Below are 13,489 nucleotides of genomic sequence, written 5' to 3'. Positions count from 1 at the left end.
AAACCTAAGATTTCTGCTGACCTGGAGCATGAGCAGCTTCAGGGTCCAAGATTCTGTCTAAATGCTCCAATGAATGAAACTAGACTGGACTAGATTTTTGTTTGTTTTCACTTGTCATGTGAGTTCCCTGTTTCTTGTAGCAAGAATGTTGGTTTTTAATTTGTCTAGACTTATAAACTATTGGCATAAGAGCTTCCGAAAAGAAGAGTTTGAATGTTTTTAAGTAAACATATTTTCTTTATTGTCCTAAATGGAAGGAAAATTGATATGGCATACTTTTGTTAGTTTGTTCCATAGAAAGGAACTAGTAACTGGGAGCAAGCTGTCTATTATGGCAGCAAAAGAGCCAAATAGTGTGCATATATCATATTTTAAATAATGTCTCTATTACCTGATGAGGAAATCCCTGTCCTTATTTAGAAGCCAGTACAGTGGTACAGGTTGAGTGATCAGGCAATGCTACTGCTTACAATACTATTAGAAAATTAGTAGATGATGCTAGTAAATGAGTAGTTTTATCAACCCTCCTCCCAATTTTTAACTAGATTTGCCACATATTTTAGAGAGGAGACAACAATGGTGAGATTTGCCTTAAGGCAGCTGTTCTAGGGAAGATTTCAGGTTGTTCTGAAGCACATGTAACCCTATCTTCCACATAGATTTCTGGAAAAACAGGAAACAAAAGGAGGTGAACAGAACCAGAGAAAAGCCTTCCGAATGCTGTGAATGTCTTCTTGTTTTTAAGAGAGGTTTTATTGAGGTCTTATGTTAATGAAAATGATTTTACAATCAGCCATGGCATATATTTCTGAAAGGAATGATAATATGCCCTTTACTGTGGCTCAAAAGGGATTCTTATTTTAAACTTCATGTGTTAATAAAGCAACCTTGCTTTGAAGCCAGTGACCATAGTAAATATCAAACATATTTATAGTTGGATAGAAATACACATTTGTGAACTGTCTGTCAACTTGATCTCTTTTAGACTGTCCTAGGGCTTCAGTAAGATCACGTGTAACTTCACCCTACAGATTAAAACCACAGTGAGTACTAGCCAGGTTCTGCAATAAAGTCCCAAGAGGATGGTGTTTCGCTTCACAGCAGTAGCTGATGCAGTCTGTTAAGTTTCTCACTTTCTTTTTTTGTTAAGTGTTTTGTTGTATTCTCTTAAGCCTGCAATATTCGTTATAAATCATGCAACTTGTTTTATCATTAGGTGGTAGTGAGAGAACAGAAAGAAGCTTTCTTCTGAAAATAATTTCACTCCCAAGGGAACAAAAGTATAACTCTTCTTTTTGTGCAGAAATTGATTATAACAAGGAAGATATCCTGAAATAAACTCAAGGAAAAGAAGTCTACAACTATTCAGCATCATTTCATTTCCATGCTTTTATATCTGTTACGGTCTTCAGTGAGGTCAGCAACTTTTTTTTCTATCGTTTTCTTTGTCATTTTCAGTGCATTTGTTCTAGTTTCAATCCTTAATGGCAAACTTTGGATAGAGATTTCTTCCTGCTCACTTCTCTTTCTATCTAAGAAGAGAAGTGCCTGACCCACGAGTTGCTGCAGTCGATAGGAGTTCTTTACTCTGACTTCCGTGGACACTGAGAGAAAATTTTGTTTGTATTTTACTAGATTTTCACTGTCTGGAAGACAGTGAGCTGGAATCGTCTCTTGCTGGGTCAAAAGGAAGCTCTGTCACTGTCTTTTGTCAAGATAATGATTACCCCCTTCTCGGCTTTACCAGTCCTTAGTGAAATATTCATGTCTTGTGGACTCAAACATCGCTGCCTGTAATAACATTTGTAATGCTTGACAAAAATGAATGAGGGTTTAGTTGAACGCATGTATATCTTAAAGAAAAATGAAAACAGGTCTTAGCTCTTAACACCAATGCCATGATTTTTTTTCTCTCTCTCACCCTCTTTTTTTCTTTGGGTAAATTATGAGTGTATTTAAGTGGTGCTTACTTATTTCTTATTTTCTGCCTTCTAAGCCATCCAGCTGTTGTGCAGAAATAGATGTAGCTCTAGTAATGTGGGAGAGAGCAACATAGCCAGTACTGCATCAGGCAATGAAGGGCATTGATTCTCCTTAACTTTTATGCAATAAATCCACACCTGTCAGGTATGATAGGCCTTTCAAAATGATGACAAACATCTTTTAAAAGGGCCTGAATAATTAAATGTTTTCCCCAATTCACCAAACACATTCTCTCTTTACCTACACTCTAATATGCTTGGTCATTCCCTCATTCTCTGCATGCATTAAATCTGAAAACATGCCAATGTATTCAGAGTCTGTTTTACCATTTATCCTTTTCAGAACAACGTGCTGACAAACTTGAAAACATCAGCTAAATCCATACCTAGAGTTTTGAAAAGAAAAAAAAAAACTTCTTGCAGAGTTCTGTCTCTGCTCCCACAGAATTCAACAGAAGTAGCAAAAGTGAGTTGAATATGCACAACAGGATTCTAGAAAATGAAATGATTTGGGAGAAACAAGCAGTGACCTGTGCTAAGCAAAGTAGTTCTGTCTCTCTGCCATGACATGTTTACACTTCTAGGTGCAGCACAAGTTGGCAGGATTTTGTCTCATCGCACGTTCGCTGGAATTTTCTGCATATTTCAGTCGTTGTCATGAATTTTCCCTGACAATAATTGAAAGTCAACTTCTATTCTATTTTTTCTGCTTCAAGGTAAACCAGTGCAAATCTAGAATAACTCTGTTGAAATCATTTGCAGTGTTGTAACAGTATATTTCTTATATTTCATGTTTTCTGAGACTAGAGAAAATGTATGACTTTTTTWTGTGATTGCAGCTGCATCATATGCAGTAGCTCTGAAAGGCATAGCCTCCCCATTTTTTTGAGGCAGACTACTAGCAAAAAATCTGCTTGTTTTGTAGAATGTTCAATGCCATGGGCTTTGAAAAATAAACATTCAAAACAGAGCAATTTTACCAGATCACTAGGCCATGTGGTTAATGAATTCAAAGTCAGACTGCAGAGGCTATGGAAGTTTTCAGCTCAGGTAGGCTGAACATTGTTAACTGTTTCACTGCAGAATTAGGTATAATCTGTCCTCTTCTAGCAGTTCCATTCTGCGTGCGTGGGAAGAGTTTTCGCTCAGTTTAGAACTTCAATAGTGAGACCAAAGTCTGGATTTTTTTTCAAATGATCCAGATGAGAGGGGAAAAAAGTGCAAAAGGAATGTCAGAAGCTCAGAAAATGCAAGTAGAGCAAAAATATTTGTCAGGCACAAAGTATTGCCTGTATGCCCACTAGAAAACTGAAAAAACTGCATTATTTGGTCCTTAACACAAATTGAATTTGATTAAATTTGGGATTCATGAAGGCTTAGAAATTAATTTTACAAAATTTCAATACAGTAACTTCATTCTTTTTTGCCTGCCTCTGAGCTAGAAATAGATACTGTTCTGACAACAAAGCACCTAAATCTGAGTTTGCATTTGGGAACTCAATCCTGAACGGCCATTCCCTCAAGGTCAAAGGGTTTCAGACTGAAGACTCTGGTTTTCAGCATTCTTTTATTTTGTTCTAAACAATTTGGCTCAGACCATCCATAAAAAAATAGAGGTTTTTTTTAATCTTGTTTGATAATTTATTTTTTTGCCTGGCAATCCAGAATTGCTGTAAGTGAGGTAAGTGTGCTCTGTAGGACATAGATCACTAGTGTAGTAAGACCTTTTCTTTACAAATGTTCTTTACAAACATGTCAGCTCCAGAGATTTTTTTTTATTTGAAACAGCTGCTAAAAAGCTATCTTTATGTGAATGCATAAAAAAGAGAGAGAAATATATGTGTGTGCACCCTCATACAGATTGCATACTTCCAGCAGGGTGAAATACTCTTCCAGTATTCTCACTGCTAAAGCAAGCCTCTTCTGGGTTTTTACCCCATGAGCCAAATTCCCATTAACACTCGACACTTCCAGGTGCATCCTTCTGCCAGTGCGTACCCACACAAATATGTCTTGGTACAGATCCCTGCCTGGCTGCTTTTTGCAGTAATTTACATTCCAGTTCTTATTCCCTTTAGAGAAGCTAAGGAAGAGACACAGGAATTACCTAAGAGAGGAGCCTGGAAAGAAGCTTACAAAAACAGAAATATAGATAGAAATAATAACTAAAGACTGGCGGGATTATTGGAAGGGGAGAGGGCAGGGAGGGAAGGAGATTGTTTCGGTAAACAATCTTTTTATTACAGAGGCATCTATAAATTCACACACAGACCAAGTCCCCTCATCATCAGCCCTGTCTGAAAACACAGTAGAAGAGAGTCCCTATCCCCAGGGACTGCCCAGGGAACAGAGGCAGAACAAGGAGGAATGACTTGCTCAAGGTCACATCCTGCCTACTCTTCCAACAGCTGAGCTCCCCAAATGCTTTGCTAAGGCTTGAATTTGTTGTTAATTCTTTTTGAAGAGAAAACACTAGTTTTAGCAGAATATTGTGAAATAGATCTCTCAGTATTTGAAGACAGTGGCTCATTTTAGGCTGTATTACATATGCATTGTTTCTTAACTTATGCTGATCTTTTCTGGCCTCTAGAGAAATATCATCAGTATATCTCTGGCATTTGCATACATCACTCCATAAGATGGGAACATATGCAGCCTCTGCCTTTTTTGCTTGACTGATTGCATTTGATTTTATTTCGTTCTGTGCTGCTTCTGCTTCTATTTCTTATAGAACACACTCTAACTAGAAAGTAGGATTTGCACCAGATTTTAAATATGATTTATATTTCCAGTAGCTAGTAAACACTTTACCCCTTAGTCCAATCATAACTTTTACCATTCTTGATAGATTTCTATCAGTTAGATCTGTTTGTGTCCTGCAGGTTTTTCTTGTATTTACACTGCACTCCCTTGGCCAAACACAATTTTTCTGGTAACTCAATATTAATAATAAACAATTAAAATAGTTTATGCCAACTTATGTGAGATAATGAAGCAGTATATTTTATTAACACAGAGGAGTGCATTTTCAGAGTGTTGAATAAACCTTGTTAACAGCAAAAGGAATTGCAATGGGGTCACAGCTTCAGATTATGCTTCTAAACTTGCAGCAGGTCCTGCAAATGCCAGAGGTGTGTTTAGTGTTTCAGCTGCAGCGATTTGTGCATAACCTGCTTCTTGTTGACCAAGAACTTTAMTGGGAACAAAACTTGTGAGAAAAATGTGTGCGCTAGTGGTGGTATGTCTTCCAAACATACAGCCCCCCTGAGTCATTCTCCTGACTGCCTCCATCACTATATTGCAGGGTAGGAAGAATTACTTATTACTGACACTTTCTTTCCTACCTAACATAGCTTAAGTGCTTGTGGTTTGAACTGTGCAGAAGGAAGACAATAACAGACATGGCTGACTTTGGGATCAAATATCATATACTCAAACTCTAGGGTCAGGTTAAATGAACCCAACTCTGTGTAGTGCAATGTCTTATAGCCTCAGTTCTCAGCACCCTGGAAAGTCCTTAATTTGCAAGATACGGTACTGCAGCCCTGGGACATCCTTCAGCTTGGATGCATGCTGCAGGGCAGAATTCACACAAATCCTTTCTTTTCAGTCTTCAAAAGCCTGAAATACAGTTTTAGACTTGAAAAGGCTCTGTTTTATTCCAAACTATTTTTTTTCCTATGGAGAGAAATATGTTAACACTGCAGTTTGTCTAATCACTTCAGAATTTACTGTTAAATATGGTATGAGATTATTATCAAATCACTTCTGAATAATCTTGCAGAAGAAAGCACACCATATTTTGTTTTTCAGTACATTATTTCTGAGCTCACGTAGAATCAGCATTATATGCAGTGATTTGTTTATATTCCACCATTTGTTATTTATGAAAGCTAACTACCTGGTTTGCTATTTTCCTCTCCTGAAAAATGTGACAGATTCAATCTGCAGCTGAAATCAGATCCATGTCAAAGATCAATATATGCATTGCAAAGAGTCAGCACTAAAATTCTGAGAAAGACAATTGAATTGGGTTTTCTGCTTAAAAAGGCTCATCATATACACATGGACTCTGAAATGGCAGTTGCATAAAAGAAAAGAAATTCCTCGATGTAAACAAACCAGCTAAAGAATTTTTTAGATTACTGCCCTAGCAGGCTGGAGTGCCCTGTCATGCTGATGACAGGAATCAGAAGAACATGCAGGCCATCTCCCGCTGACTTCAATCAGTTCATGTTGTTTACAACAGACCTGAATTTTGTTCATTACTTAAATTAAATGGAAGCACCAGTACTTATATGCAACATGTTGTTCTCTTTCCCAGCTCTTAATTAACAGATATCTAAGATATCTATAACTGCACCCTTTATGACAGTGATAGCTTGTGAGCAATGGTAGCTCTGCCCTTGAAGATTAGGACTTGGCTATAAGTGGGTAAAGAGAAAGAAGGATGATTCAACTGCGATATAGTCAGGAACACGCGAATGTCCCTAATGAGGTCCTGCACTTTCTGTTAGCGCAGAACTAATCATCATGCATGCATGTTTTTTTCAAATGAGGCTCCCAAGCTGCAAAGTTGGGATTTGAATCTGGCTTTTCCTAACAGAGTTTTACTGCAAGATTTTGTCTAGGCCAATTAATTTTTCCTGCAGAGCACCTTTTTGGAAATTAGTAGAAAAGATTTTTTTTGTAATATATGTTCTTCATGGGTTTGAGTACCTCTATTTTTTGAAGTTTTTTGTTTTGAAAGAAATAATGTAGAGAAAAGACTAGAAGGGGATATTCAGTCTGTAGACCTGCTCCAGTGGATGTATGAAGCCTTCTCAATGAAGGTAAGATGAGTACCATCCCATGATTTGATACATTTATTGGAGTAGGATATTTGATGGCAGTTTCATAAGCATTGTTGCTTTAAGTGGCATTAAAGCACAAGAGTGCGCACCAAGAGCTGGGGTCCTCCTCTCAGGTATTTTGAGGACTAACTATTCAACTAGAGGTAAGTGAATTGGTCTCCCTTTCCTCATTATTTTGTTTTCCACCTCATGCAGTTTTCGAGAGCCTTAATTTATCATTTGGAAAATGCTTTAAGAACCTTTCACAGAGCCAACTATAAAAATGCAAAGTATTAGGAAACAAAATCCCATGCACAATTAAAAATTAATCACCTTCAAGCTAGCACTTTCAGAGAAAAATTCAGTGGAAATAGAAAGATGAGCCAGGCTTCCAGGGAAAAAGCTCTATTCATAGGAAAACTACAGAAAAACAACTGCTGCCTACTGAGGGATGTTGTTTTCTCACCTGTCCTGCTGCCTGCTTGTCCTTCTCCCCAGTTCCCTGAAGGTTCATGCTATCCTTGTGAAGCAGAGGGAAGGATGGAGGACATAGCCTAAAGTACAACACAAGGATCATCCCGCAGACAACACAGTAGCTGTGGAGCAGCTGCCTGCTGGCGACCTTTTCTCCAGGCCAGGCTCTCTCTGCAAGTGTTGTCTTTTTTCAGCCTTTCTGCAGGGAGCAGCTGATCTGGCTCAAAATATGGGCTGGTTCTCCCCAGTTGGGAGCCTTGGGGGCTGAGGAAGAGGGAAGTGAAGCTGAAAGAAAGAGCTGTAAGGAGCTGTCAGAGTGACACAGGCTGGGGTGCCTTGGAGAGGGTGTGGACGAAACGTGGTCAATTTGAAGAGAGGGAGGAACGGGAAGGAGCAGATATTTGGGGCTAGAAGGTTTATCTGGAGGCCGATTGTTGTGGGGGCTTAAGAGGAAGTTTTTACCCTTGGGGCAGAAGGAGCAAAGTCATGTGAGACCCATGCCTTTCTTAAACTTCACTCCTTCACTCTCAGCTCAGCACTCTCCTGCAGTCCAAACCCAAGCTAGATTTGCCATAGAAAAATCACTGAACAGGAAGAATGAAAGAAGCGCCAGGTCATTGCGGGGATCTACTATCCTGAGAGATGCTTTTTGACCTGTTCMTGAAAATCTCCAACACCTGAGCCTCCACAGCCTTCTCAGAGAGTCTGCTCCAGTGCTTTGCTGTCTTTGTCTTTATAATGCTTTCCCTAATACCCAGTGTGAATCTGCTTCCATTTAAACCCCTACTTCTTGTCCTACATGGCATGTTGCAGTCATGCTCCTAGATGATAAATTGACAGAAATATAACAATGTTGGCCATTGAAAGGTAGAAGAAGATTATACAATGTTGTTGAATGATGGTATGAAACAGAAGAAAGATTGTATATGTCTCATTGGATAGCAATGCAGTATACACAGGATAGAAAGAAGTGTTTTAGAATAATTTATTTTAAAAATATCTTCTTTTTTGATAATTGGGTTTACAGGCATAGCAGTAAAATAAATTACTTAATATCTGGAGTCAAAGACTAAGCATGGCTATTAAACTAATATTCAGTGCCATACATTAGTAAAGAATAATAAAAATTCCAAGGAAAACAGTGATTTGGAATACAGATTCTGACTATCATTGCTCCAAACTAAAAGTGTTTGTGCATGTTACCTGGTCATCTAGCAGAACTGTGGGACATTCATCACAAACTCTCAAAAGCTTTATATTAAAAACTTTCCTTTGGCTATTGTCATGCTGTGCCCTTCTTGGCCTTTTTCTACATAACCAAAAAACCTGTAATTTTATCTGTTCAGATTTTTTCCCAGCTTCAATTATTTTTAATGGCTGCTTCAAGCTCTCCTTTTACAGAATGTGCTGAGAGCTGCTCTCACACTTGAAAAAGAAATTATTTTTCAGCAAGCAAGCTATAAATACCACAATTCTTTAATGGTAAAAAAGACCAGCTCTCTGAATCTTAGGATCAGTAGTTTTGCAAACCACTTCATGGACTGCCTTGCTTTTTACAGAAGTCAAACAGTCCACAGGCTGCCAGCCCAAGAGTATAAGCAAATCTGTTTTTCTGGGTTCTCTATTTGTCAAATCAGCCTCCAGCCAAAATACAGGCAGATATATCTCAGATGAAATGTCAGGCCCATAAGAATCAAGAGCCGCTCTTAGATCAGAGTCAGCATTAGTGGGTCAAATAGTGGGCCAAAAATACACACAAATTTTGACTGGGAGCTGGAAACATGTTTTCTTGATAAAGTCAAAGACAAAATGGCAGTGAGCCCAAGTTTAGGGAATATCAGATATGTTAGAGGATGTTAGGAAGAACACAGTAATCAACAAGTTGCAGAAATAACTCTCTAGATCTGGAGAGAGAGTTTTCTGGCTGCAAGTTCTGTGATGTATTGTTCTTCACCTTAGTAGTTCAGGTCATCCTGCACAACCCACTTTCTTGGGGTTCAAATGTGGATCTACATAGACAGGGAGAGGCTTTCTCAATGTGCCTGTGACTGAACCAACCTCCCAAAGGATGCTGAGATGCTTTGACAGATTTTCATATTTTGCAGTAAGATTAACCTCTTTGCAATAACTTTTTCCCAAAGGACCTTAGTAGAGGAAAATCTAGCATAGACTTGTATTGAATAAAATCTCTTGATAAAATCCAGAGCAGAAGTTACTCCAAACCAAACTGTGATTGTTTGAGGGTGGCAACATGAATATCAAAGAATTTGCTGTCTTTCTGAGCAGTTTCTAATGTGCCTTTAGGATAGGGTTGAGAATCTTTGAAAGGTGTCTCATGCAGCCTGGTTGCACTGAGTGACACAAATTTCCCACTTAAGTGAAGAAGTTGCTTAAAAAGGTCCTCACCTTGACAGAAGGTCAGGTTTTGGAATAATAAGGCAAAGCTGTTTAATAGGAATTGATCACCTCTTAAGAGCCACTGGTGTAGCTATAGCCTATTACAAAAGGCAACACAGTGACTGACAGACTACACCTTATAACTGAAATCCTTCTGGAGAGTCTCCAGTCAGAGAGGATCCCTGTCAGTCTAATAGTGATGCCAGATCAGCTGTCCAGGAAAAACACAGAGGCCCAGCAAAATAACCCGACTAGTGTAGCCTGGAACATAATTCAAAATTCTGGAATTGCATAATTCAGAAAGAAATCCAAGCGAGTAACCTGATGCAACCAAAGGCTGCAGAAGGAATGAAATAATTCAGTGTACTTGTGAAATAAAGCTGTTCCCACCAATGGAAAAGGAAACCACAGAGTACAAACAAGATCACACACAATGGCATTTCCTTACGAATTTGTCCTGACCAGTTATTTGGGGACAACAAATGACAATAAAGTATGTACTTTTTGCAGAAAACACCATCACGAAACCAAATGAAAACTAGTGAAGGAAGATAGTGTGTTTGTTGGAAGGGCACAATTTTAAAATGGATCTTAAGATTTAGCACCCTCCACAGGCTATTTTAACACAGTTAGAAATTATACTCCTTGTTTAGATTATCCCTTTGCTAAACTAAGTTTTAACCTACCCTGAGAGACTGAGAAAAATAGGACAAAAGCAACAGAAAGGAGGAGGCATGTCCACATTTACCTCTAGATCCTTTTGGGTTACTTTTTAGGTTACATGCAGGCTTTGATTCCAGTGTTGAAGACAGTTTTAGTCTGAATATTTATTAAGATATTATTTAGATATTATTTAGAACATCTCTTATTGAGTTTTCTACTGTTTGTTCTTTGGGTAAAAATAACAGGGAACAAAAGACCAGACAAAAACTCAAGCCCATATTCGTTTGTTTAAAAGTCCTACATTTCCATCAGTAAACAGGGATTGTTTTGAATTCATCTGAAATTAGCAGAAGAGTTTTCAAATTTTCAACAGCTTCATTTTTCTTCAGCATCAATGTGCCACAGCATAACTAACTGATGTCAATACAGCGCCACATTTAACTCTTGCCATAGAATCAGAGAGGAAAAGGTGTGGACCCACTAGAAATTGCTTTTTAGTCATCCTTTTCTCATAAAATGACTGCTCTACTAATCTACAGTGTGCAATGACAATTTTTAAGACCCTTGAAAGATTGTTTTTCAATCTGTAGTCTGCAGTAGGTGCTTCCTGTCAAGTGAAAATTAATTCTCCTTTCTTTCTTTGTTTTGAAGATSGGCTGCAAAGTTGGTTTTGCTGTGCTCTCAGTGGCTGACTCCTGCAGCAGGACAAGGCAGCCGTGGTCAAGCAGCAGGTCTGAAGGCTTTTTCCCAGCAGAACCCACCACGCCACGGTTTGGTGTTAGCCCTTCATGACAAATGCAAGCAACAAGCAGCAGGGAAGTGTCAGCGTGAACCAATCTTCCTACTCTAGCTGCATGCCCATGCAAAGTAATTTTAAATACTTTTCTGCTTTTGATTACAGTTTGGCCTCTTCTTCCTCATTCTTTTCCACATTTTTGATTATATAATTTTGGTGTGGAGAGTTGAGGTGGGACTGGGTTTGTGTTGGTTCACTGTTTTTTGTGAGACTATTATTTGCTTATAATTTAGACATGAGAAAATGTTTCATACAAAGGGAAGGATCTGGATTAGAATTGCTACTTAAATCATGAAGTCAAAAACTTATTCTAAGAAGCAAATTGAGTTGTCTCACCATCTAAAGCGTTCTCAGTTAAAGGGGAAAAAAACAGCTGATGTCCTTTAGGCAAAAGATTTTTGCTGTTCTCTGCAAAAGAAACTGTCACAGTTGGACATGCAATAACATTCCTCTCAGCTGGAAGATTAATATCACTTCACCTCCCTTATACATTATTCTCAACTGCTATGCCAAACTTAAATTTGTTCCCATGTGCTCTCTAAGGCAAACAAACATTTTTGCCTTTTGAACAAGCCAATTCTCAAATTAACCATTTTCCTGAGTCCATATTCAGTATTTCCTAAGCTTCTGACTTGGAGATATTTGGTTTTTACTTAATATATTTCCATTTTTCTTTTTATTTTCTGCAGTGCCAGATTTTTGTGGAATTCTGCAGCATCACCAAAAAATGGCCACTTTCTCTAGGAACAACAAGTCTGTGTTTGAAATCTTCTAATTAAAAAAGTCTTCAAACTTAAAGGCTATGTATTTGAGCACTCAGAAGATCCCTAATTTCAGTGGGAGCTGAGAGTGTAGCAGAACAGGACTTAGGCATAGGGTCATGTACTGAAAAGTTCAAATAATTTCTAAATATTGTAACTTTGCAAAATAAACTTTGCAAAATAAAAAGCTGATGGAAAAATAGCTTATGCTGAAAGGGAGGAGATGCCTCAGTTCCAAACGATAAAATGGGGAATATTGCTTCTATCTYGTAGTTTAGGGTGTGGATTAGTCTATGATCCATATCAAAGCAAACAGGATCAAAATATGAGTGAAGTTATATAGGACCATAAGTTTTTATACATTTGAAGCTGAAGTCTGTAATAAGGGAATTGTTGCTGAATATTTACAAGAGGTTTTGGACAGAGAGAATTTTAAAATTAGTTTGCTAAATATACAGGTTTGATTTTCACTACTATATCTATAAACTGCTAGATATAGTTGTCACTAGAGAACTGGCCAGGAGATATAAGGTGGCATATTCTCTTAAATCTGAGTTACTGTACAMAATTCTAAAAAAAGAATCAAGACAAAAAATGGTCCAAGTATTTTAGCACAATATCCTCTGCAGGGAGAACGACAGGATGGAGTATTTGGCTCGATTTGACAGTTCATATTCAAGTTTGCATTTAGATATAATGATATGAAGTCTCTGTATTTCCAATGGCATTTTTCATCCTGAGTGATGGGTTTGTTATGTTTAACTGGAAACCCTTTTTTTCTGCCTATTGTCACTACACTCCAGCTAAAAGTTACTTGTGGTATTAGTTAATTTTTGTCCTGAAACTTACCTGAAACAGTTATCTTTTGTCTGTCAGAACAGTAAAGACAGATGTGTTCTTTTGACTTACATTCGTACATCTGGCTAGATGAGTTTGCATGTAGGCATCTCAGATTAATGCACCTTTCTTTTCAGAAATGAAGAATACCGCCAAAAATTCATTTGATGGGAATGAGAAACTTTCAACTCCTTCAAATGGATCAGCAAGTTTGAAAATTCTGTTCTTCATCAGTAATTAAAATCATAGAAGATGGCCAAGCCATGATTTTGTTAACATTTATTAGAGATTTTGCCTTTCTGTCAAAGATATTGCCTTTCTTCTTCACTTATCACCAAATAATTAGCGTTTTCAAAACAATACATTCCCATGGGGGTACTGCCTCCAGGCAGAAACTTAAACTGGCTGTGTTTGGATGCAAGGTCTGCTTTTTATTTCTTTAGTTAAGCCAGCTAACAAACTTCATTGTTATTATTTGTGATGGGGAGAGGATGCTGGATAGATTTGTTGTTACTTTTGTTTTCTATTAACCTAATTAAGGAGTAGGGAGTTTGTGAGTTCTTTGCAGCATGTATTTCTATCTAATTAAAGAAGCACAATAACAGTTTGTATAAAATCATTTCCTGAGCATACTAATATGCTGAATAATTTAAATTCTTCAATTAATTCTTCAGTTAATATGTAGAAGAACTTAAAGATAGATTTTTTTTGCTTGGATCCAAAACTGTAGAGGTTTTTATATAACTG

At 37.8% G+C, this 13,489-nt stretch overlaps 1 long non-coding RNA gene across 1 annotated transcript in view; it reads left to right on the top strand.

The window, feature by feature from the left end:
• The window catches only part of LOC112972157, a 120,625-nt gene extending 107,538 nt beyond the window's left edge, over window positions 1–13,087 (top strand). The window contains exons 2-3 of the long non-coding RNA XR_003255555.1: window positions 11,000–11,215; window positions 12,880–13,087. This is a non-coding gene — a long non-coding RNA (uncharacterized LOC112972157). The remainder of the gene's footprint in view (window positions 1–10,999; window positions 11,216–12,879) is intronic.
• Window positions 13,088–13,489: the final 402 nt, after the last annotated feature.

This window comes from Apteryx rowi, unplaced genomic scaffold (assembly GCF_003343035.1).
Source record: "Apteryx rowi isolate R43461 unplaced genomic scaffold, aptRow1 scaffold_476, whole genome shotgun sequence".
Taxonomy (NCBI): Eukaryota; Metazoa; Chordata; class Aves; order Apterygiformes; family Apterygidae; genus Apteryx; species Apteryx rowi.
The sequence above is the reverse complement of the archived record's forward strand: the minus strand, read 5'-3'. Positions and strand labels throughout refer to the sequence as shown.